Source organism: Lates calcarifer, linkage group LG4, assembly GCF_001640805.2.
Source record: "Lates calcarifer isolate ASB-BC8 linkage group LG4, TLL_Latcal_v3, whole genome shotgun sequence".
NCBI lineage: Eukaryota > Metazoa > Chordata > Actinopteri > Centropomidae > Lates > Lates calcarifer.
Genome location: NC_066836.1, coordinates 21,785,500 through 21,810,511, shown reverse-complemented (window position 1 = coordinate 21,810,511; position 25,012 = coordinate 21,785,500). Strand labels below are relative to the sequence as shown.

Below are 25,012 nucleotides of genomic sequence, written 5' to 3'. Positions count from 1 at the left end.
CATTGCTGAAATTCAATTAAATTGAACAAACACAGTATCACCTCCAAGTAAAACTTAGGCAAATGATTTTCTCTAAGGCAACTTCCATTATTCCCATGCACAAAATTATTCATCGTCTCACACTCATCACGTCACATGTGGAGGAGAATGCACACTCTTTTCAAAGCTAAGGGGGGAAAAAGTGGTGCATGAGAGCTGTAAGACATCTTTTTCTCTGCATTGTGCGTCGCCAACAACAGCCCCCTGGAACGTCGGTGCCACACTGTCAAGTTCCATCAAATACCATTAATTTATCTCAAGATAACTGTAAACACTGTAAACACTGTCAACTATAACCTGAGAGACAAAATTAAAACTTTACAGCATGCTGCAAGTGGCACTGATGAAAAGTGATTCAACAGACAAATTAGTGATTTTCTCATCTGGACTACTGTGGCTGGAGAGTAACAGAACACAGTTCGAAGGTTCAAAGGTAATGGGAACATTTTTTTCTGTTATTTGACAGCCACAACAAGCTCCACCAATCACGGGGTTAGGGCAACCTCTGTGTGGCCTGAGAGCCCAGGGCAAATGTGGTCCCCATATGCGTGTTCACTGTGAAACCTTAACTGAACATTTAGAGATTTTAATTAACTTCTGACATCTGGATTTTGGCATCTGGACAGTAAACAGCGACACAAACTGTAGAAGTGCAGTGCACAAAAATACACTTTAATTGGACGGAGACATGTCCACCTCATCTCCAGGGGAATACTCTTAATTAATTAAAAGTTAAGATTAATTAAAAGTACTTAACATTGTGACTGCATGGAAATCAGTCGGTCGTATTGCTCTGTACGTGATATGTGCAGACTGTTTCGTGTATTGTATGTCACAGTTAATTACACTATAATATAGAATACATATCCTAGTTAATTCAACTTGAGATATGTTGCCTTAATATTCCTTTACTAACCCTTCTCTGCTCTCTTGTTCGGGAGCTTGTTCTGCTCTGAGCAGTGTTTCAGCTCAACACGTCTCAAGTTTATGCCTGTATTTCTTCCCTTAACTGTTTTATTATTTATAAATATTGATTGAGATCAAGCATCCCTCTCACTTCTTTTACCCTTTAAACATGGTGCACACATAAACACAAATCTCCCTCCCAAGCATTTCATTTCATAATATTCATCCCCTGGAATGAGAATCCATGTGTTCGCCTCTAGTGTTGTCAGATGTGAAGTCAGATTTGCATGAGCACTTTCCCAAAACCATGCGCATGAGTAAGTTCAAAGGCGCGCGTCGGTTTAGTCAGCCAAACGGGAGGCGGGGGGGGTTAGTTTTGGAATGTCTTCTCATGAATTAAATATGTAATCAGGCATGCAAACTGAGCCAGACAAATTTGGAGTTTTAACTTTGCTGAAACCAAGCCAATAAAAGAAGATAAATGCCTCCTCAACGAATAAATTAGCATTATTAGAAGCACAGTTATTTGGAAATCATCTTCCCCCTTTCGCTTGGAAGACGTTCAGTGAGTTAAGTATAACATTTCCCCGTAACAACAGAAGAAAGGCTGATAAACTATAGCTGATATTCAATTTTCAACAGTGATTATGATAAACACAAAATCTCTGCTGTTTTGTGTACAAACCCTTCTCACACTTAAATGTCTTCTCTGATTATACTTCAAATCACAACGATCCAAACTGAGTGAAACTGATGCTTTGAAATATCTTCTAATATGGTGGACACATGACAAATGTTACTGTATTAATCTGCAAAATACACTTGACTTCCATGTTTGCCAAAATACATTTCTGCTTTTTACTGAGCACTGACAAAAACTATGATCCTCTATATATATATATGTATATATATATATATATACACATGACAGGCACACACAGAGAGGGCTGGTAAAAACTTTGGATTTTTGGATGGTGTATCAGCCTACCAATGCGATCAAATCCCACCCACTGGGATTTGTCCCGGTATGCCCTATCCAACTGTATGCAGGACGCATCAGAAAACACAGTGCCTGAAGCACATTGGACAACACCTAGGTGTTCACTATTAAAACTAAACAAAACTAAAAAAAGAAAAAACTGTCATCATAAACAAGGCATTATTTATTTACATTCAACAATCAGGGCATTCAAAATAAACATTCATCATCAGCAGAAACAGCTGTTAACGCCTTGCAGTGTTCTCTCTCTCTCTCTCTCTCAGTCTCTCTTGTTGATTGTCCCTTCACTTCCCTGTTGTTTCCCTTCTGTCTGTGGATTGCTACAACAAAATGCTATTAGTGAAAGTTCTATTTACAACAGAAGCAGACAGGCTAAGAATCTACCTGTCTATCAATCTCCTCTTCTCCATACTATCGCAGTGCAGCACCTGCACACAAAAAACAGGCAAATAAGTGATTTAAGAACAGCTTCAAGAAGAAATTAAAAAATGACACAGATAACAAAAAAGAATATATAACTAGAAATACTACACACATTTTATTTACAGATTTGGACTGAGCAGTAGAGTAAGTGTGTTGTAAAACCAAAACAATGAGCTTAAAGTGACTAAAGTTCTCCACAGAGCTGCAAAGTTGAGTTTTACTTCACACCATTTTACATGAGTGCATGGGACCCCTTAGGGTTAATTAATGCCTTTGCTTTTGAGAAGTTTAATTTCTCAAGAAACATCTGCGTACTTCTTGACTTTCTACTGCCACTGTTGGTGTGTGTCTACTGCATAGAACCAATGAAGGTGTCATCTATGTCTCATCTTCTCCTCAGGTTCCACATTTTTACTCTCCACGTCCTCACGTGTGTGACCACAGTGACACACATGCTTTCCACGGGGACTCTGGTGACGTGTCCGAACAAGCCGGAATGCTATTATCGCGTCCTCCCAGATGTTCCTGGCAAAGTGTGTTCCGATGCAGCTGCCTGATATGTTTTTAATACGAGCATCACGCCATTCCACTTCATCCTACTTTGAAGCGACCCGTTCAATCTGAAGGGAATCAGGCCGATGTTCGGCAGTAAAATGTATTCCAGTGGCAAACGAGTATCTTACTGATGTGAGAGACAAGGTGAGGCCCGTGCTGTTTGACTTGATTTTTTTTTTCTTTGCACTGGTTGGCAAAATCTTCATCCTCCATGCATGAGGTAAAACAGCATGAATATAAAGTAATGTGTATGTGACTATTCTCCCCCCACTTCTCTCTGCTCCTCTCTCCTCCTACTATCGAAAGTCTATCCTGTACCAGAAGCCCAGACTGAATGCTTGCGCAAGCACTGAGCCTGATAAAGTGGGTCAGGAAAGTACAATTGGTACATTTCTGCAGCATAACCTGTTTGGCTTGAGGCTGGTTGTGTGTGTGTTAGTGAGAGGGAGTGGGTGTTGGGGGGGTTGGGGAGGGTTGGGGGTTAAATCCCTTTCAACAGCAACAGTAAAAATCAATGGGAGGAGTTTGGATGTTAGAGCCAGTGACTCAGGATGATATGGCTCAATACGCAGATCAATGCCGCAACTTATAATCATTGTATTTCTCGCCACTATATGTCTGTCCCAATCATCGTTGGAAGGTGGAGGAGGAGAGGGGAGAGGGAAGGTGGGTGAGGAGAAGGTGAGAGAAAGAGAAACACATGCAGTCATCAGACAGTGTAGTGCCGGGTAAGTCATGAATAATGTACTGCCTTAGTGCTGGGAGAGTTTGGCGTTCCTTTATGTTCCTTCTTCCAGCGTTTGACAAGGACCTGGTTGACAAGTTTTCGACTCAACATCACTAATACATGAATTTGAAGTGCACTCCATTTTTATGCAAATGTATGTCCATTATTCTCTATCACTGACAGATACAGGAAAACAGTAATGCAGTCCTTGAGGGTTGTTGCTTTAGTAAACATAGATGAATGGTGGAGTGCGTCTGTTCTGCAAAAAATCCTCTTCTGCACATATCGTGTGGTGATTTCTGTTTAGTGGCAACGGCAGTTTATTTGTTGAGGATGAATAGAATAACTGGAGGGGGTAGAAGAGCGCCACCTACAGAATATTTAATCAACAGACAAAGGAAGAAAGAAAAAATGGAAAATGGAAATGTGATCCAAGGAAGTTGGAAAAGATGAAGGTATTCATGTAATTTAAACTCTTCTGGGTGGGGGGTAGCATACTTAAAGATGATTTACAAATCAAGCTTTTCTTTTTGCATTTATTGTTACAGCTTTCTGAGACATGCTGAGCTTCTCGGTTCAGTTTAAAGGGGACGACAGATCTGATGAAGAGGTAGTCATTTTGCACACATTTTGTGCTTGACCTTCCTGAAACAAGTGTCTGCAAAACAATTTCCCTGAGCTTTATGGGACAGACAGAGCAATCCCTCAGCTGATTTTCCAAAGGAAAACTTATTAATGAGACAAGACATTTTTCTACACAACTCAACTGCTTAGTCCACAAGAGTATTTGAAGGCAGCTTAAAAAGAATCCTCTCTATCCTCTGTGGATTAAATGAAACAGAAGGCTGTGTTTTGTTTTGTTTTTTAAATATATATATATGTAATGCAGGGGTAAAAACAGTATTAAATACATCCCGCCCACACGCACAATATACGCACAGGGGATGGATGAAATCACTCTCATCCATCCCCTGTGTAGATTGAAATGTCAGTGAGGCTTTGCACTGCCACAGTCCATGTTGGAGCCCAGCTCAGGATTAATGTACATATGGGAAACAATGGAGCGTTTGCACCGCTCACTCAAGCCGATTCTCCTCATCCCCTCCTACTACAGCTGCTGTGGGATGCATGTGGCTTCTCCTCAGAAGAGACTAGCACTTTGATGTATAAAGAGAAGAGGAGAAAGGGGCAAAGAGAAGAGAGTGTGTTTAACTGCCTTTTATGTCCCTCCCTCCCAACACTCCAACGCTCCCCTGTTTTGCCTTAAACAAGCCACTAAAGCCAGGCACATCTCCAAGGTTTGCCACAAGAGGCATGTCAGCGCTGCAGATTGGAGCAGCAGTAGTGGTGTTGGTGGTTAGGGTTATTGTTTCATCTTTCTTTCTCTTCTTTCCTAGAGGCACTGTCTCTAATGACTGGCACAAAAACAGGGAAGATAAAGAAAAATCTCAATCTTGCATAAGAAGTTCAGAGAGCCCAGTGTACTGGCTGCTGGCAACAGCAATTTATAGGTCACATTACTAAAAATAATGAAGAACAGCTACCTACTGTATGACTAGAGTGGTGCTCAATGTGGTGGTGATCAGTATGAAGACAACTGGCGATCGCTTGTAATTATGGCCAAATTATGCCAAAAGTTGATCTGGTTCCATTCTTGTCTTACAACTGTTAAAAACAATCGTCATGGGTTAGATCCCTAAGTTCCTAATATGGGGAATCTGCTACAGCATACAGCAATATTTAAGAAGTTAGAGTTCCTCCAACTGAGCTGCAACAGTTTGTGATTGGCACCTTCCAGTTTCAATATGACCATGTCACATGCAAAAAAAACAGGTCCATAAAAACAACCCAGGTCTTATCACCCAGCATCTGTGTTGGACCTCACTAATGCTCATGTGGCTGAATGGGAGAGAAATTCCTGCACCCAGGTCAAAAAAATCAGCTTGAAAGTCTGAAACCAGGAGCGAGTGACGGTGATATGGCAGCTTAACAAATTCCTTAGTTTTAGAATGAGGGTCTTGGCTATGTAGTGTAGCAAAGAGATTTAATATACAGTGATATGAATGAGAGAAAAGCAGAAAACCACCCCAGTGTATATATCTCACTCAAATTATCTCCACAAAGCAACATAAAAAATTATGTACAGTCAGTGGTTACTAACCAAGATTTATCTACCATCGTGAAGGGAAAAATGTAAATTGAGATAATGAGAGGAATGATCCATGTAGCGACTAAAATAGTTTTTATTTGCAATCCTACACTCCGTATAATCATCCACGTATCTCCATCATCTTCAAGATAGTGAGAAGTGAATGATAATTGAATGATTTTGTTTTATTTAGTGAGGGGAAAAATGGTTCCACAGGTTTCACCTGAGACTACTACTTCATTAAAAAAGGCTTGCTGCAATGATGAGTGGGGTCTGTGGAGTATCCAGAGAAACTGGGACACTGATTCTGGAAGCAGATGTTGCTGTGAATTTTTTAAATGTAATTTTTCAATTAAGTTCCATTCACCTCCACTGTACTGATGTCAGGCAGAGATGTATGAGATGACTATCTAAAACCCTGGACACATAAACACAAAAGTGTCTGCTTACTTTTATCATCAAAAGTGGTTTGACAAAGTCCTTTATTATATGATGAGCCAAATTAAATTTAAATGACAATGTGGTGTTTTAAGTGAAGCTAGGTTAATTATTTCATGGAATGATAGATTTCTTTTTAAATTGATGGTTGTAACTGAAAACCTTATTCTAACAGACTTTAGCACTGGGTACACTGTGTGTCAGAACCTGCAGCAGGTTCAGTCACGACACACCCTAGACAAGATGCAGCCTGCTGTTTTAGTCTATATATCACCGCATCAGTTTAGTCACTGACATCTGCACCAAACCATTTTAGTGCAAGGAAATACAATGGTATTATGCCTCCATCAATCAATAATCAATTACTCCAGGACCACATTGCACAGGAATGCCTTCCTGTGCAACTTGAGAACATTGCTTAAAGATTTTTCACCACCACATACCTACTGTACATAAAACATCATGTGTGTCAATTAATCTCTGTAAGTTGGTTTCCTGGCTCACAAAACAATAAAAGTTGCTGCTTTGATAAATGTTACATATGGTAGAGCAGATAAGCATCCTACACCTGTCTGAAACAACGGCAACTAAAACTAAACATTATAACCTCCACGAGGGCAGAATTTATTGCAAAGCTGCTGTATTAGGTTCAGTGCACCTAGCTTTGGATAAGATAAAGATAACTTTGAGTCTCTACAGTGGAAAAAAATAATAAAAGCTGCACTAGTGTGATTTCAGCTGAAATGGATCTTAGCCTTTTGCAGTTTTAACCCTTAACACTCAAGACTGCTTTAAAGGTAGCAAGACACAACACTTTTTGGATTACATTGTATCACTATTGTTTGTACTGGGCATACTTCAGCATCCATTAAATAAATAAGACATTATAAAATAAATCCTCACATGAAAAATTGTGTACAACTGCAACTAACAAGTATTTTCACCGCTGATAAATGTCCTGACTAACTTCTTAGTTCACCTATTCATCATTTGGTCTATGAGAAGTCAGAAGGTAGTTTAAAAATCATAAAATTATCATAATTTACCAAAGCTCAATCCTTGAAATGGCATGATTTACCTACCAGCAATCCTAAACCCCCAAATACTCACTAAAATGTATAAGTGACGAATTATAAAGTTAAGACATTATCACGTTATTAAACTCAACTCATTATTATAAAATGTTTACCATTCAGTTTCATTGTTTTCATTTTTTTTCATATCATTTCATATCATATTTTACATTACAGTTAAGTCTCTTTGTTTCATTATGTGAATCCTGATGACAGTAGAGTTGCCACCAACCCCTAACCCCCTCACTTTCCAGCTAGGTTCATGCCTTTTAGGGCTCCACAGTCCTACAGGTCCCACAGGAAGTAAAAGGTTAAACTCAGGCTTTATGTTAACTTCTGAATAATCTGTTTTTCTTTTTCTTTTTTTCTTCTTCTTCTTTTTTTTTTAATGGTCATCACAACGTTCCATAGATCAAGAGGCCTATTCGTCTTACTTATAATTCTCTGATTTCAGTTTCAGTTTTTTTTTTTTTCTTTTTGGTTTGTTTTTTTTTTTTTTTTTTTTGTTTGTTTGTTTTTTTTGGGTTGTTGTTGTTTGGGAAACACACTTATTCTCTTTTTGCCACCACTCTCTTGCCAATCTGTTTGTTATAAGGCTACAGCCAGCACTGGTTATCTTAGCTTAGTTAGCCTAGATTTGACAGTGGATCTGTCTAAAAGTAACAAAATTAATCTACTAACCTCTAAAGCTCAATAATGAGCCCTTTTATGGCTTGATTGTTTGAATCATACTAAGTACACTAGAGTGTGAAACTGAGTTGTGGTTTTACAGGAAGTCCCTGAACCCAGCTGATTTTGTGCTAAAGTAAGCTAATAGGCTACTTAAGCTTTATATGCAACACACACACACACTAATGAGAGGTGTCAATCTTCTCATCTAGCTCTTGGCTAGGAGGCAAATATGTATATTTTTCAATGTATTTCTCAAATGCCAAACAATGTCTTTAATAAATCAACACTGTCAATACATTTTATGACTAATTGATTGACTGACCAATTATTTCTACATTAGTCGTCAATCCAAATCATGCAATGTCCAAAGAACAGTGGTGCAGCAGTTACTGAGAAAATTGATATTTTTCTCAACCCGCCTCAAAAAATCAAACCCATTGTTATTCACTGCTGGCTGACGGATGGATGGTATATCCACACACACCAGCTATACAAACATCAGTCTTTGTATATTAGTTATATTAGTTTATACCTAGATGTGTCCACAGCCTGACTTGAACTTTAAAAACCTGTATACCACTTATCATGAAAAGGAGAGCACACAATTCTGCAATGAGACCGGTGGCAATTCTGAAAGCCTGCTATTATGTGTCAATCGTTGAAAAGGCTGCATTTTCAATATCTCCCCATGTCCTTGCAGTTTGAAGGGCACAGCTGTATCGTATGCACCAGTCAATCTCTGAAGAGCAAACACATTGAGTACACACATTTACATTTATATCCACGCATTCAGCTGATGCACTTTTTCCCCACAGAGTGACTCACAGTGAGAGCAACAGCGCATCCAACACAGAATTTTAGATGGCTTATGAAGCAGAGCAAAGGTCAGAGACAGACAGAGAGTATCCTGAAAATATGCAACCTTGGATGATAATGTAAGAGAGCAATGTGTGGAAAAAATAAGAGGGAAAAGTAAGAGCTAATAAGAGAGGGCGAATGGATTTTTCTTTTAGAAGGACAATCGGTGAGTGGAGATATTATCTTTTCTGCCAGTGACTGTGCTTTCACTAGAACTTTGCAACTGTACACCATCTGGCTGTATTTTTGGGATGGGAAAAAGCTGCTTCCAGTAGATTCTAAGGACTTCTGCACCTTTACTTCTCAGTTCTGGCTTAAAAGTAAATTCATTAAACCTGGAAGTCTTGTTCTTGGGAAAACAAAGCTTCAACAAAACACAGATGCCGCGTTGCTATGAAAACACGTGGGATACCATAAGCACACAAACTAATTTCTGTACAAAAGAATGTATTTCTGGATGTCTACATCAGTTCCAAAAGTACAGATTGGGAACCATCAGGCTCTTTAAATGGATTCCACATGGTCCTGAGCAAAATGAGAAGTGGTTTAATTTTGCTCTTATTTCACTTTTTTGGCAAAATGTTACCACACTACAAAGATAACTGGTGAGTCATAGGTTTCATTCCACCTACTGTGGCTAACACCCCAGAAACTGCCTGCTTTATGATTCTGAACCAAGACAACAAACAGAGACAAAAACTAGATCAGAATGTCTGTTTTTGTGTAATGCTGTCTGTGGCCTTTTGCAGGGACCGACAATAATTCAGTAAACAAGCCAGGCATAATGTAAGTGCATTGAGATCTATTAGTATCCAGAGGTTGATATGGCAAATAGAGGTGGGAATTTTGAAGAATGGCTGCTTCAGGCATGCAGCTTTATGGATTTTTAGACTATGAGTGTTTTGATATTAAGCCATGCTTATAAATCCCCTCTCCTTGTGATTGCTTCTCCTACAAATGGTCCAATATTTATTTATTGGATATTTGGTTTAAATATATAGTTCAAGTATTATGATGTAGCTGCTTATCTTACAACTTTCTCCATTCTGGGGCTTGCTCCCTTTACCATTATTTTCTTATCAGAGGGATCTGTTGAATCTCATAGATTGGTGTCATTATCATGCAGCAACCCCCTGTCAGAAATATATCTTCCAAAAATATGTTAAATACTCTCAAACATTTGATATGTATTTAATTACTTCTATGGTACATTTCTGCAATTATTTGTTTAATGACTACTTCCAGAGTTTTAGACTTCTTTGTAGTGTTTATCTAAGTGAAGTTACTCAACTGTTTGAGCAAGATGTCAGAATAATGTCATAAGATTATCAGCCTATATGCACCATAGTCTTGACCATAAGCAGAACCAATTTTCATTATCATATACATTCTTTTACGTGAGTATTACTGTTGTGATTTAATCATATTGTGTTGTTCTACAAAATTCTCTTGGATTTCAAGCAAATTAAATATTCACAATTAATTAAAAACTAATTTAAAACAAAATGAGTTACTGTGTATGAGTAATGCACAGCACAGCAGTTTGATTTAGAGTTTGATTATATCATATGCAGTTTTGCATATTGTGATGAACAAGTAACATATTAAAGGAAAACCCTGAATGAATGAGTAGAGAAACACAATGTTGGTGTTTATTGTCTTGGCACAGTTAGTTTCCAGGATGATAACCACAGTAAGTGGAAATGAAACCTATGATTCACCAGTTATCATTCTAAATTCTCCCAGCCTAGTAACAACACAGCCAAGCACCGATATAAGAGCAGAGAATTAAACCACTTCTCATTTTGATCAGGACCCTGTGGAACCAATTTAAAGGCCCCTAATAGGCCCCAGTCTGTACTTGAACCACTGGTATACAAGCACAAGTACATTCTTCTGTATGGAAATGAGTTTATATGCTTACAGAGTTGCACGGCTGAGGTAGACGGGCTTCAACAGACACATTTCACAGCAAACAACTCTAGATTTTACCTTTTAAAAATGTCAGTTTGATTATTGTCAGTTATATAGTATAACTTACTGAACTGGAGGCAGGCCCAGGGTCACAAAGGGTCAGAGGGCAAGAGGGATCCAAAACAACTGCAAACAGATGTAAGTCTACCACAAGGAGACACAAAGAGTCTGTGTACACTCTGATATAACAGGTGTAGAGCCGTTAACGTGTCTGTGCCCAGGAGCTGTCATGCAGACAGCTGATGAATTAAAGACAAAACCTGAATAACTTGAGAAACATAATTTTTTTAGATGCTTCCATAAAAAGGCAAAAGGGCTCACTGAAAGGTTTAGTGAAAATGGTGTGCATCATCTACATCTACAGTCACCAGATTTTTTTTTTTTTTTTTTTTTTTTTGGAGGAATTTTGCAGTACAGTTCCACGGATCAGATGCACTGAAACTGTCCTGTAGGGCATGGTGGAAAAAGACTTCATGTTGTGTTTTTAGTTTGACTTGTCCTTTGTCCTTCCCACCTGAACAGATTCTCTAATGGACCCTCCTTCTGCACTTCTCCTAAGCACCGGCTATAAATGACTTGAGCACTCAATACTTCTTTTCAATCCAGTCATGATGTCAGCAAGAAGGTACACTAAAACAGCCATTAACTGACACGTCATTAGATCTGTGTGTGTCACATGCTCAGCCTTTTAATGGGAATCTGCGCCCACTTCAGTCTCAGATTTTTTGTTTTTGGCTGAGAGGAAACAGACCTGGTCTTTAGCTGCTGCCTCAAGGTTTAACGTGCAGTGCATTCTGAGTTGTTTTTTTTTTCTGCTCACCACAGTTGTAGAGTTGTTATCTGAGTTACTGTAGCCTTTCTGTCAGCTCCAACTAGTCTGGCCATTCACCTCTGACCTCTCACACCAGCTAGGTTTTTCCATCAATGACTGGATGTTTTGGGGGTTTTTTGTACCATTCTGTATAAACTCTACAGGTTATCTCATTGTGTTATGTGTGAAAATCACAAATACTCAATCGCACCATGATCAAAATCACTGAGGTCACATTTTTTCCCCCAATCTGATATTTCATGTGAATGTTCTACTGACCTGTATCTGTGTTGCACTGCTGCCACATGACTGATGGATTGAATAACTGCATGAAAAAGCAGACGTACAGGTTCCTGATAAAGTGCTTGGGGAGCACATACAATGAAGAAAAGAGCCATAAGGTGAGTGTGGAGTGTGTGTCCATGAGGACGTATGTATGGATTTGACGGGTACAGTATTTAGAGATCAAAAACAGATGTTTTTCTCTCAGTGCTTTGACTTTCAAGCTTGAAGAGTTGGGTTTTGACTTTTCTCCCTTCCTTCTCCTCCATTACTTGTTTGAGAGTACCTCTTTCCCACCTCGGGTCTCTGGCAGTGGCTGTGGGTGTTCAGTATAAATCTGAGGCAGCAGCGCCTCTTCTCCAAGGATTTCTTACGGCCACATACAGTAGTCTCGACAAAGTAGCTGACAGGTAAATGTTGTGCTTACATGGTTCAGAGAATTTGTGAGAAATTGCACGGTGCGTAGCAGGCATTCAGGGTGACTGATGGAGCAACAATATCACACACACACACACACACACAGGCAGAGAGACACACACACACAGAGGAGAGGACAGGCAGGCAGGCAGGAAGGTATTCATTGGTTAGGAAAGACAGCAGGAGCACACACACTAACACACAGTTTGGGGGAGATGAAGCAAAGCAGAGGTTGAAAGACAGGTCAGGTTCAGCGACAGTTTTCATGTAAAATAATGAGACAGGACTGGATTGTGGCAAACACACACTCTCCTACACAAAACACAGAAAATGCAGAGTGACTGCAAAGTTATAGCATGCATTTATATATACTACAATATCGCACTCGTGCACACTCAGACACACGTATATCCCCAGCACAATGCATTACAGCACCTTCACGGGTTTAAAATGTTCAGGATCACACATATATACACAAAGAACAGGCACAAAAAATGTACGGAAATGGGGCGTCTCGAGACCCACGTGTGACCTCTGATATGTATTTTGTTGTGCGCCCTCTGTGCAAAACATTCTTTTTTCTTTTTTTTTTTGCACAAATCCTGACAAGGATCACGCTCCTGACTGACCGTCCCTGCTGATGTGGAAACGGCTAAACGAGCCTCCACTGTGATTCATCTGAATTCAAATTCTCATCTCTCCCCCTTCCTCACCCTCTATTGATCGATCATGCGTCACAACCTGAACTCTGTCCCATTCGAACCCGCTTTACCGTCTTGTGCGCCGCGCGTAAAAAGGCACCTGGCACGAAAACGCACAGCACCTATACTACTCTCCGAATTACCTCGTTTTTCTAATTACTCCCCCCCCCCCCCCCCCAAGTGTGGACACACACGCGCAAACTCACCCAGGGTGTGAACGCAGGTCCTTCCCGTGCGCCTCTTGATGTGTGTCCGTGTATCCAGAAAAAAAAAGAAGGTGGGGAGAGCCCGAGCGGCAAAGGTGCGAATGAACTAGTGGACGGCGGCCATACGCCACCGACTTCCCTCCTTCTTCTCCTCTTCCTCTCCTTCTCTCTCTCTCTCTCTCCCTCTGCTTCCCTCACTCCCCTCCTCTTCCCCGAGGCAGGCTGAGCAGCTTCTGCAATAATCCAGGCATTGTCCTCTTCCTCTCAACACATTAAAAACACTGACGAGAAGGTAAGACTGCGTTTGAGTCACAACACGCAAGTTTTGCAGCTCAGATGATGCTCCTCTCTGGTTGGAGATGACGTCCTGAGTAATCCGCGTTTAGAAACTGAGTAAACAGTCCACGAATTTAAAGCCTCTCGGTTAAGATTTTGAGTCAGACCCAGGAAACGCTGAGGAAGTTTGCCTTCAGAGTGGCCTGAAAACAGATGAGCCCGGGCGAGAAAAGGAGAAATAATCCCAGGAAGATGTGTTCTTCTCTGACTTCCCTCTCCGGACCAAAAAGGAAAACTCTCCCCTCAGAGGGACTGTAGCGCACCTGCTGCCAGAGCGGAGACGCGCAGGTATCCACAAACCGAGCGCCCTCCTCTCCACTCTGCCTGTGTTTTATTCCGCGTTTTTATCCCCCTCCCCGTAGACTGGAGTGTTTCTGCGCCACGGTTATCACTCACACTGTCAAGCCTGGCGTTGCTTTTCGAAGTAGCTCAGGGAAGCGTCTCTTTTCACCAACGCTCTCCTCCTCTCTCTCTCTCTCTCTCTCTCTCTCTTGCTATCTCTCCTCTCCTCAACGAGCTCTGTCCATCCTCCTGTTGTGGAGCCACGCCTCCATCGACAGCGATTGGCTGAGAACCGCAGAGAAGGGAGGAGAGGGAGAGAGAGGTGAGCGCCCGCGATGATGCGCACTGAGGAGAGGAGGAAGGGAGAGGGATGGAGGGAGGACGAGAGGACGGAAAGAGTGGATGGAGGGAGATAAATCTTGATGAGAGAGAGGAGAGGATGGAGAGGAAGATGAGGAAAGTGGGATGAAAGAGAAGTGATAGAGGAGGGAGAGTATGCCAGGGAAGGAGGATAAAGGGGGGTGAGACACTGTGTGTGTGTGTGTGTGTGTGTGTGTGTGGGTGGGTGGGTGTACAGGGGGGAGCAGTTCATGCACTGAGCTCTATGTGTTTGAGCCCAAAGGGACGGGCTGGCTAATGAAAGTGAAAATGCTTTCCCCCTTTTTTCATTCATTGGCAGTGCTTTAGCCAAATTTGTCCACAAATATGCTTTGACTCCAGGCAAAACTGAATTCATACTGACAATGTCCCCCATTACTGAGCAGAGTCATACAGTTCTGTCTGTCCCTCTGTCTCCCTCTCTTTATAAAATCTGGTGTCTGTCAGCTAAGCAGCTTTCTTGTTGAGTCTGTGATGAATAAGTAAGTGGTTGAAGGGAGGCTGGAGAGTGAAGTGCATGTTGAATATACTGCCCAGGGGCATCAGGAGGGAAATAAGTAACAGCCTGAGCCGCCTCTGTAATGGGAGCAAATGAGGTGGGCCGGATATTGTTGTGACACAGCCGTACATGGTAGCAGGAAAAAGGCAGACAAAATTGCTTGACAGCTACTGGGAGAGGTTTTGATTGATGGCAACGCTCCAGGGAGTGTTTCAATATGAACTTGGTTGACTCGGAGCCACACAAAGCATTCATCACTAGCTGCCATACTGGAGTGAGATGCTCGCTGCAGGATAGGCAGCGTTTTGTTTAGGAACACACCTGAGGAACATTTTCACAGGAGCAGCTAATACCGCAGATATTTTAAGGATCACATCAATACATAGAGGGCACGCTGTACAAATTATACAGTGTCAATTAAACCCGCCTTGACTGCTAAGAACATTTTAAATTCTACATTCACTGCACATTTATATAATGATTACACCCATATGTCAGGTTGCTGGGTACCCCTCAATGGATGGATGTATAATGGATTGATGGATGTTAAAGCCATAGTAGATGCTCAGTTGAGTAATTCAAGCATTAAAAAGCGTTAGACCGTCCTCCTGCTGAAAACGGGCCTACAGGTCTCGTCATGGCCCATAGTTACATTTGTCATCATCTAGTAGTAATTATGACAGGGACAAATTGTACGTTACCATGACAAAGAAGCTCCGGTACTTCTGTTACCATGATGACTAAGCTATACCTGCTACTGGTACACACCTATGGGTCATACCTGAGGGTAGAACCTATATGGTTGTTTGGGTTAGAGGACTTGTTGATTAGCTCACCAAAAATGTGTGTCTCAGAATGGACACTCATTTGGAATTGTAAGCAGCTCCCAGTGCTTCTCTGTCTAAAAGATAAACACTGTTCTTGAATTATTACTTACTTATCTCTTTCTAAATGCCCATTATATTGCAGCCCTTATTGGAAAGTGTTACCAAACAAATGTTAATTATGATTTTCATTCAGCTTTTATTAGGCTAACATAAATTCTGAACTCTGACTAGTGACCATGGCCTTTATTTACCTCAGCTGCAGAGGTGTCGTTATTTGAAAAAAACTTATACTATAAATATAATTTGTTTATCATTTCTTTTGCTCATTAAGTACATTTGATATTCCACTGTACCACCTCCCTTAAATTTTAATCTGCTTCCATTTTAATGTGGTCCTAAATGTGTATACTGTTATTGCAAACTCAACAATTCCCCTCAGTGTCTATTTTCATTACTTTATTTTATTTATTTTATTTTTTTGTCACTGTCCTGTTACTGCCAGTGACAACAACACTTCCTGTGCAGATGTTTCACATTAAAAGCTTTCCAGCAGCAAAAGTATAAATGGTAATTATTAGTAATTAAAAACTAGATTTTCTGTCAAGGGAAACTGTGGGTTACTGTAATATGACTTTGCTGTTGTGCTGATGGAATTAGGTGTTGAAAATGTACATTATTATAAAGTTTCTACAACTTTCCATACTTGCTTTTCATATTGTGGAGTAAGACTTCTTTCTATGTGACCAGCAGAAGGGAAGTTAGTCATATGGACAGACATCAGAGAAGCAGCCCAGGCCTGTTTGGCAGAGAAATAAATAAATGAACGCAGCATGCACACAAAGGTTTGCAGATTCAGAGGGATGAGGACATCAGTGGGATACTGGATAGTGTCTCAAGCTTGAACAGGATCAGATAGACAGAGGAAGTAATGAAAATCTAAATTTTGTCTCTGTCAAAACATTTACAAAACTGACCCTCATTCATCAACCATTCTTAAGAAGAAATTTCTTTTTTAAAACCCGCTCCTGCAGTTTTCACATTTATTGTCTTCTTATCGGGTAGGGATTTGTTCTCAGGTAAGAACAGAATCAATGAATCAAGAGCATATGTATGCACATTTGAGTGCTTACATGTTTGTGCAAAGTAAGTGGTTATTTCATTTTCTTCAATTCTACAGTTGTATAATATTACAGGATTTAAAATACAACAATATTTTTATTATTTAAAATACTTTTTTAATATAATTATTTTTTACATTCAATACTTACAACAACCATAATACAATCATTGTGGTCCTAAACACTGCACTAACACTTAAAATCATTTATGCTACCTGGGAACCATGACATCCATGTTTACAGGCCCAAAGCAGGTGTACCTCTGCACCCCTGGACTACTCACACTGCTGCTTCAGGATGCTGCAGGTTGTGTCCTGAGGGGGGAATGTATTTTCCAGGAACATGTAGATCTATTTGCAGACACTATCTCTTGGGACGCTTTAGGCTACCTAAAGCGTCCCTTTAGGCTACCAGGAGCTGTCCCAGTGGAGCTTTAAAGTAGTTTGAAGGCAGCACTGCAGAGCCATACCATACAGTCTAACCCTGTACCACCACACATACAGGTATTCTCCACTGGGGGTTTTTAGCCACTGGGGCTTTTCAGAGGGAGCTAGGAGGCAGGGTGGGTATATCGCAAGCATCCATCAGCCGCACTCTCCTGTGATTCGTGGATGGAATAAATCAACTGGCCACACAATACATAACATTACCCTATAGAGCAGGAGACCAGGTTACAGGCAATAGAGGATTTCATTTTGTTTCTGGTCTGCCCAACACCATCAGCACAAGACTACATGCACATGCACATTAAAGCACCCTCTCCAGCTCTGTTCCCATACCTCAACCACAAGAAGTACCACTCTATAAAGGTACAACTCATCTGTGACTCCCAGAACCTATATATACCTCAAACATGGAGCTGCTGGAGATACATGGCTAATGGGTACAAATCTGTGAGTAATTATAAAGTCCAGAAACAATGAACTTCTGTTCCTGTAATTACTGGTTTTATTCAGAGACTAGGGGTATGCCCTGTCCCCCTGGTTAATGACACCACTCACCAACCCTCAGACTCACCAGGAGGTGAGCAATCAGCAGTGCGCACATACTCTTTCCACCGCTGAGTGCACCATTGGCATCCTAAAAGGACACTGGATGTGTTAGCACAGCAGGTGGAAGGCTGCATTACAAACCAGAGAAGGTGTGTATGAAACAGCTAAGATATTGTGTTTTATTCTTAAAAAAAACACACACACATTGGAGAGCCTATAGACTACTTCAGAATTTTTGCATTTTATCATCTTTGCACATCTTTTCATCTTTTCATCATTTCAGATTTGTAGAATAATCATAGCCTGCTGTGTCTTGCACAACATCATCATGAAATGTTGTGGGTGTACCACTCCACCCTCAGCCACCACAACGACGAGAGGCTGTGCATCCTGGCCCACTCCTGGGACCGGGCAGCAGACTTGTTGTCCATGTTCCACAGCTTTTAATTGTTTGTTTCTAAATAAGGACTTTAAAATCAGTTTGACTTTTACAGTGTGATTATTTATAGCTTACAATTAATCTCAAGAAAGAAATGCATCACTTGTAAAAATCAAACAGGTTTCAGTGCACATCTTTTATAAAATTTGTATTCATTTCTTTAGAGTCTAGGAGATTGTGACCAGTCATTTTCTGACATTTTCTCCACCATCTTAAGAATTGTGTTTGGGAATTCTTGACTTCTCTTTCTTTTCTTTTCAATTCATATATGTGATCTATGTGTGTGCACACAGCCCTGCAGACCCATGCCCTTATATGGGGATTGGCAGGGCATTTGCCTATCCCACTAAGGGACAAGTGGCATATTCTTTCAATTTACGAGGACAATGGAATCCATCATTATAAGAACAGGTGTGAATGATTCTGCAGTTTAAGTACGTGTCACAAATCTGACATAAACCTTTGTTAGGACCTTTCTCATGAACAAATTTAATAAAAACTTACATAGATAGATACCGGTGAATGATGCCTATTGTTTTTATGTCTGTTTGCATGTATATAGGTTCACGTGCACAGTCTCTGGGGCAACATGTACCAGACCCAAGCCCTCATCTCTGTCAGCTATAGGGGAGCATTTTATAAGCAGGATGAGCATTGCTTGTGCAAACTGCCATTACAATTTGTATCTTGAAAGCCGAGTGGGCTTTTTTTATGTGTCCTCATCAGGAAATTCAACGTGAGGTCGCTCACTCCTGCTCTTGTCATACCTCCATTCCTTCCCCCTTTTAGAAACAAATGAGGGATTAAAGCAGAGACATCTTGAACAGAGGATTGTGATGGTAGAGGAGCAAGTGGATGGCAGCAGCTCACTGAAATCCACAGGATATGTATTTCTTTTGTCTCAGGGCTTAGAAAGTACAACACCCACTCAGTGCTCAGCTTGATCTCCCATTTTTATTATTTTTTTCTTTTGCTGTGTGCTGTGATGTTAAATACTGGACAGCAGGGGCATTTTTACATGCACTAAATAATCACAGCTCAAAGACATTCATGTGTCTTTTTTTTTCTTACACTAATACATGTACATACATAAATCTCTCATGGCTGTTGTCACACATGATTGTGACAGACACTCTTCTTGTACCAAAGTGAATGCTAAAAGCTGCATTAAACTGCATCAAATCAAATCAAATATCAAAGTAGGTTGCATAGTCATATAAGTCATATAAGTGACATCTGCAAAGACAGAGCTGTTAAAAAAATGAAGTCAAATCTAAACCTTATTTTAATAATATCCCTCTCATGTAGACTTATCAGTACAGAAAGATTTAAATTTTACAGTATGGTCAGAAATAAGATAATCTATGTATGAGGATGGGACGATATATGATTTTATCGCCCATCGTGATGAAAAACACTCACGATAAGTTTTTTCTTTGTGAATTTCCATTATTGGGATCATCGTGAATGGAAATAATCAATAATATCCTCACGAGTGATTTACAGAAAGCTGTCTAGGTTGCCAACATTCAGTCCTGTATTGATATATACTGAATGGCCACAAGGGGGAGCCTGAATCTTCCCAGTCATTCCAACATTACTAAACCTGTCACCATGGCTGAAAGCTCGGTTTGTCCCGGTCTCTCCCGCAACACAAAGTTAAACTGGATGTGTGGAAATACTATGGACTCCACAACAAAGGACTCCAGGTAAAATTAACTAACGTTACTGTCCGTTACTTAACGTAGCGCGTGTGGGTTCAGTTATACTAACGTGACGTTTGACGTTTATCTAAATGGTCGTTACGTTATAATGCTGCTTTGGTCACCGGTGAATTAAGCTAACATTAGCCAGGTAACGTTAGCTATGTAGCTAAACAGCAAATAGCTCCGCTGTCTCAGACCAGAGCAGAGCTGTACTACCTGGCAGATTGACTGCAGTTTTCGACAGTTGTACCATTACAAAGTACATAAAGTATAGTTCAGATCAATTAGAATTTATTTACTGTGACAGAAAATCTATCTTCTCATTTGATGTAGCCTGTTTTTTTTTAAAATTAATTTTCCTTTACTTTTGTAGGGAGACCTCATGATTTATATTCACCTACAGTTTGTTTTCACTGAAAAGGATGTTTACTAAAAAAAAAAGGGGAAAAAAAAGTGTCCTCTCTGTGATGCAGTAAAAATGTTTGTTTCTTACCAAAATGTAATGTAAAGTGATTTCACTGTGTTTTGGAGCCATTTGAAGAGTTTAAAGCAGATGTTCGTGATTATGACGATAATATCATTAAGTACAATTATTTTGGCCAGAATAATCATGACATAAAATCTTCATATCATCTTATGTCTAATCTCTGTACTACATGACACATGATGTCTATAAAAAAAAACCTAGCCATGGGAGCTGACATATGGGTGTGATCATATTGGATGAATCAGAAATATTGCCCACCATAGATTGGATTGAACATAGTATCAAAGCAGTGAGTTCAACCGTAACTGTGAGCAATATTGTTTCAATTCCTTTGTTTAACTTTCTTAATGTCAGTTGACAATATCCTGTTTGTTTAAACCAATTTATGTTTAAGTATCCTTGGGCAAGATACTGATCAGTGCTGTATGAATGTGCGTATGAATGGGTGAATGTGACCTGTAGTGTAAAAGAGTGATCGACATAACCAGAAAAACGCTATAAGTACAGTCATTTTACTATTTACGTGGATCTAAAGGGCTCTAAAGCCAAGACTGTAAACCAGTGAGACATCTAAAAAACGAATAAATAAAAACGACACAATTGTAGGCTGTAGAAACTTGCAGTGACCAGTCAAGTGACACCAGCAGTGTCAGACTGTCGACACCAGTGGTGAGTTAGCATATTGTATAACAGAAGCTGCCTGATAGTGTTGTAGTTTTTCTGCCCAGTTGACCTACTTGTCATGTATTTAGGCAGGTAAAAACTGATATGAGTGGGTTGTTATAATTCAGGCTATGATTTGGTAAGGTTCCACCGATGAAAAGTTAGGCTATACTCCTGCCTGTCTGGATCTAATGTACCTAATAGTTGTTTGCATTACTTAGCTGCTTTTTACGTTTACATTTTCTTTTACATTTAATGTACAAATCCAGCAACCCAGTATGCATATGTGAGTGTAGATAGGCTGTGTTAGCATGAGCCTCTTCGTATGTGTCCACTGTTAGTCACAGCAGCCTGGCTGTACCCATGTTTGGAGAAACATCATCAATCTTGATTTTTATTTATTTTTTTTTTTCACTGATTCTCCTTGGTATTGATTTTTCTCCATTTGGTGACAGGATGCTTGTTTTGACTGATAAACTGATCAACCTAATATTGCAGCGATGTTCTGGTCTGTGTGTACTTTGTAGAGATTCATGTTTTGGGGAAAAAATCAATTCTGATGCAGCAGAAGTACCTGTGCAAGTGCATGTGTCATTTGTTTTTAATAGACAGTGCTTAAAAAAAAACAAACAACAAAAAAAAACAAGTCTTCACTATTCAGGTTATCATTGGCAAACATTGCTGCTTCTAGATTCTCAAATGTGATGATTTCTGCGTTTCTCTTATCATATCATGTTAATTAAATGTAGTTGGATCCGGAAGTCACTTGGTTATGATTAGCTTTTATAGACCCTACAAAATTAACAAATGGTAAGCAAATGTTGATGCTTTGGTCAGACGTGTTTGATTGTTTTCTGTAAAAGAGAAAATGTAGGCATGGATTATTACAATATACTTGCACAAAATATACACTACAACAAAGCACAGACATCAAAATAAATGAGCAAAAGAGTAAGGACAAATCTTAAAGCAATGGGGGTGCCAAAATTTGCCCACAGTGAGAGAGTTGGCTTTATGAAATTTAAAAGTTGTCAGAGAGTGTGAATCTTTGAGCCTCAGGCAAATCATCCTTTCATCCCGGGGCTGTGATCACAGGCCCATGAAGTCACCTTTACAGTCTGGAACTGCAGGCTGGGGAATATTTTAACTCTATCTCAATTGTGATAACTTTGAGGCAGTCAAATAGATATGCAAAAATGATGATTGATTTCATAATTTCTCTACAAAATATGGTATTATTTACTGAACCTAACCTCTGATCCTGTTTCCACTGATGACTGTAACTGAATGAGTTTGCATAACAATGACACATCTCTTCAGCACAGGCTATGAAAACACTTAGTGTTTTCAAGGACAAGGTCAGTCTTTCTGCATGTGATAAATGAACAGCTCATAGTAAAAGGCAACGCATTGTGTATATATGGTCCTGCAAATCATACATTGATTACAAATACATCAAAGATTGAGGTTCAGTCAAAGTTTACAGTGATTAAACTCCAAGCTTATTCAAGATTACAGTTTTATTGTACTGCATGCTATACTGAGTAGGCAAGAAATGCTAATTCTGCTTTGGTGTAGTCTCAGTTTTCTGTCTAATGTAACATGTCAATAATTCCTTATTCATCCATCCAGCTTGTTAACACTAGAGAGCCAATGTGAAGCTTAAAACTCATGTTTTCCAAAAATAAGAAAAGGTATTTTTGTTTTTGTAGTAGAATGTAGTTTAAGGCGAGTTAAACATGTAGATTGACAGACGGAGGTGACAGACTGAAGTCAGGTGCTGAGCTATCAACAGAGATCAATACAGGAGAAAACAAACTGAGGTAAAGTTGATAAGCCACCACTGCTGCGGTGGCACCTTACTTTAGCTTCAAGCAATAAGACAGTGGTGTGTGAGAGAATTTGACATTTTAAATTTTGTTCTTATTAAATGAGTTTCCAACGCAAGAGATATTAAACTGCAAATTTGTTGAAATACTCATAACTGGAAAATATTGCTGTCTAGTATACATTGTTTTCACACACAATTTCTTTTCTTTCCCCCACCAGAGTATTTTAAAACTCCTGTTTGGAGACTTAATAACTTTCACAGTGTTACGGGCTGACTGAATTTATCTGAGGCAGGAACTGCAAACCATCAACCACCCCTGTATCCATGCCAGCAACCAGCCAATGGATTTATAGTTTGAATGCTAACAATATGAATCATTGTTTAACTCTCTTCAATCACCAAATGCTAAAAGCAAGTGCTGTAGTGGATAATCATTTATATTATAATATGGACAGTAATCCTCAATCACAGGTTTTACTTTTTCTGGAAGAAAGACATTCTTATATTGCACTGGGTTACAGGAGTTAGCAGTTCCACCACAGGACTCTCCTCTGGATCTCCACAGGCACAGTGTTTCATTATCTTCGATTACTGGAGCCAACTACAGGCTATTTTTCCATTCATTCTAATTGGTGGTAGTGATTTAAAGCCTCCACTACATTCCATCTGATTGGTTGGGCAGTCTAAAGGCTAATATTTTATTCATTCTGATTGGTAGGTGTAAGTACATGGTAGTGTTCCACTTATTTAGATCGGTGGAGCTGACTACAGGCTCTTGCATCACATACTAATCTGACAGAGAGCTGCTACAGCATACTGGGAGCAGAAACACAGAAATAATAACATATATTAGCCACAAAACTGGATGAACTGCAGAGGACACATTTATTTCCATTGTCTATCAGCATTATCACTTATCATAAGAGATTAGTTATTGTTATGAGAAAAAAAAAGGTACAGTGTACACATAATCACCTGTGTGGTATAATGAATGTGTTAAACTGCTGAGCTGCTGTTATGATTCGTTTTCACAGTCACCTCTCCGGGCTCTTTTTTGAGTGTCAACACATTACAAGTGTGATTCTACCACAGTGAATTCTCTGTAAAGGCACTGAAGCCATTTCTTCTCTAATTACACCAGAAATAGAAGATGTGGGCACACCTACTTTTCTCTCTTTACTCACTCCCACTCTGAAGGCAGCAGTCCATAAAGAACTAAAGGGAACAAAAAATGAAATGAAAAATGAGCTTTACAAAATCATCTCTCATATCAATGTTATACAACATGTATTGTTCTTGCTTTGTTTTGTTTTTTAGTCTATACAACAGCATTTATGAAAAATTCTAGAAATTCAAGGTAGATTGAAAACCTATTCAGGCGGGATTGACATTACAGGGGGAGGTGGGGCATTAAATATTCACTGTGTTCCTCTGTAATTGAAATTATCACTCCAGATGGCATTTTAAGCACAGGGAAATTACAGAATATGGCTTGTCATAGACACGGCTATTGAGTAGGACAAAGCCAACAGACAAAGTCAGTCCCTCAAGGGGGGCTCAGGAAGGTTGAAGGGGAGGCAAAGATTAAATTTAACAGAAAACCTTTGCTAATTCTTGGAGTCATAACCCACGCAAACCTGAACATAGACATAAAATACATCATTTTAAGATTCACTGTGATTTACATTTCCTGGGAATATCATTATTTCTGATGTCCATCGTCCATAAATTTGCTTAGAAAGAATTAGAAAGGCAACATATTTTTTTAATGAACCTTTTATTGACAGGCAGCAGATTCACCAGGAGGTAGTCAGGAGGGAAGGCAAGCATACAAAGCAGTGTGGCATCAGAGACCAGGGTTCACATCCAGAGTCCCTCTGTGGTTTGGTTTAGGTAATATTCACCTGAGTGTCACCTCACTATAGACTTTTCTGTGTTAAACCAGCCTGGGATCTTTCTCTAACCCTAACCAAACCAGTGCTAGTACCTGTGTATAACCTTACAAAAGTTTCATAATGCTGTAGTCACTGCAGGTGGATATTATAGACAACTGCAAGATGTTCATTTGGAAAACAAATACAGTTTACCAGTTTTACCATTTTACTGCATTTCTCAGCCACAACATTGAAACCAGCTCCCGGTTTTAATGTTGTGGCTGATTGATGTATATGCTACACTTGTCCCATAAAAAAGACATGCATTCACACCTGCAGCCTTGTTTGG

The 25,012-nt window shown here is 39.8% G+C and overlaps 1 protein-coding gene across 1 annotated transcript in view; it reads right to left on the bottom strand.

Moving 5' to 3' along the window:
* Window positions 1-14,082, bottom strand: part of brinp2 (bone morphogenetic protein/retinoic acid inducible neural-specific 2) — a 182,126-nt gene extending 168,044 nt beyond the window's left edge. Inside the window, exon 1 of the mRNA XM_018695895.2 lies at window positions 13,232-14,082. The gene's annotated coding sequence lies outside the window, so the exon portion shown is untranslated. The remainder of the gene's footprint in view (window positions 1-13,231) is intronic.
* Between the last annotated feature and the right edge of the window lie 10,930 nt (window positions 14,083-25,012).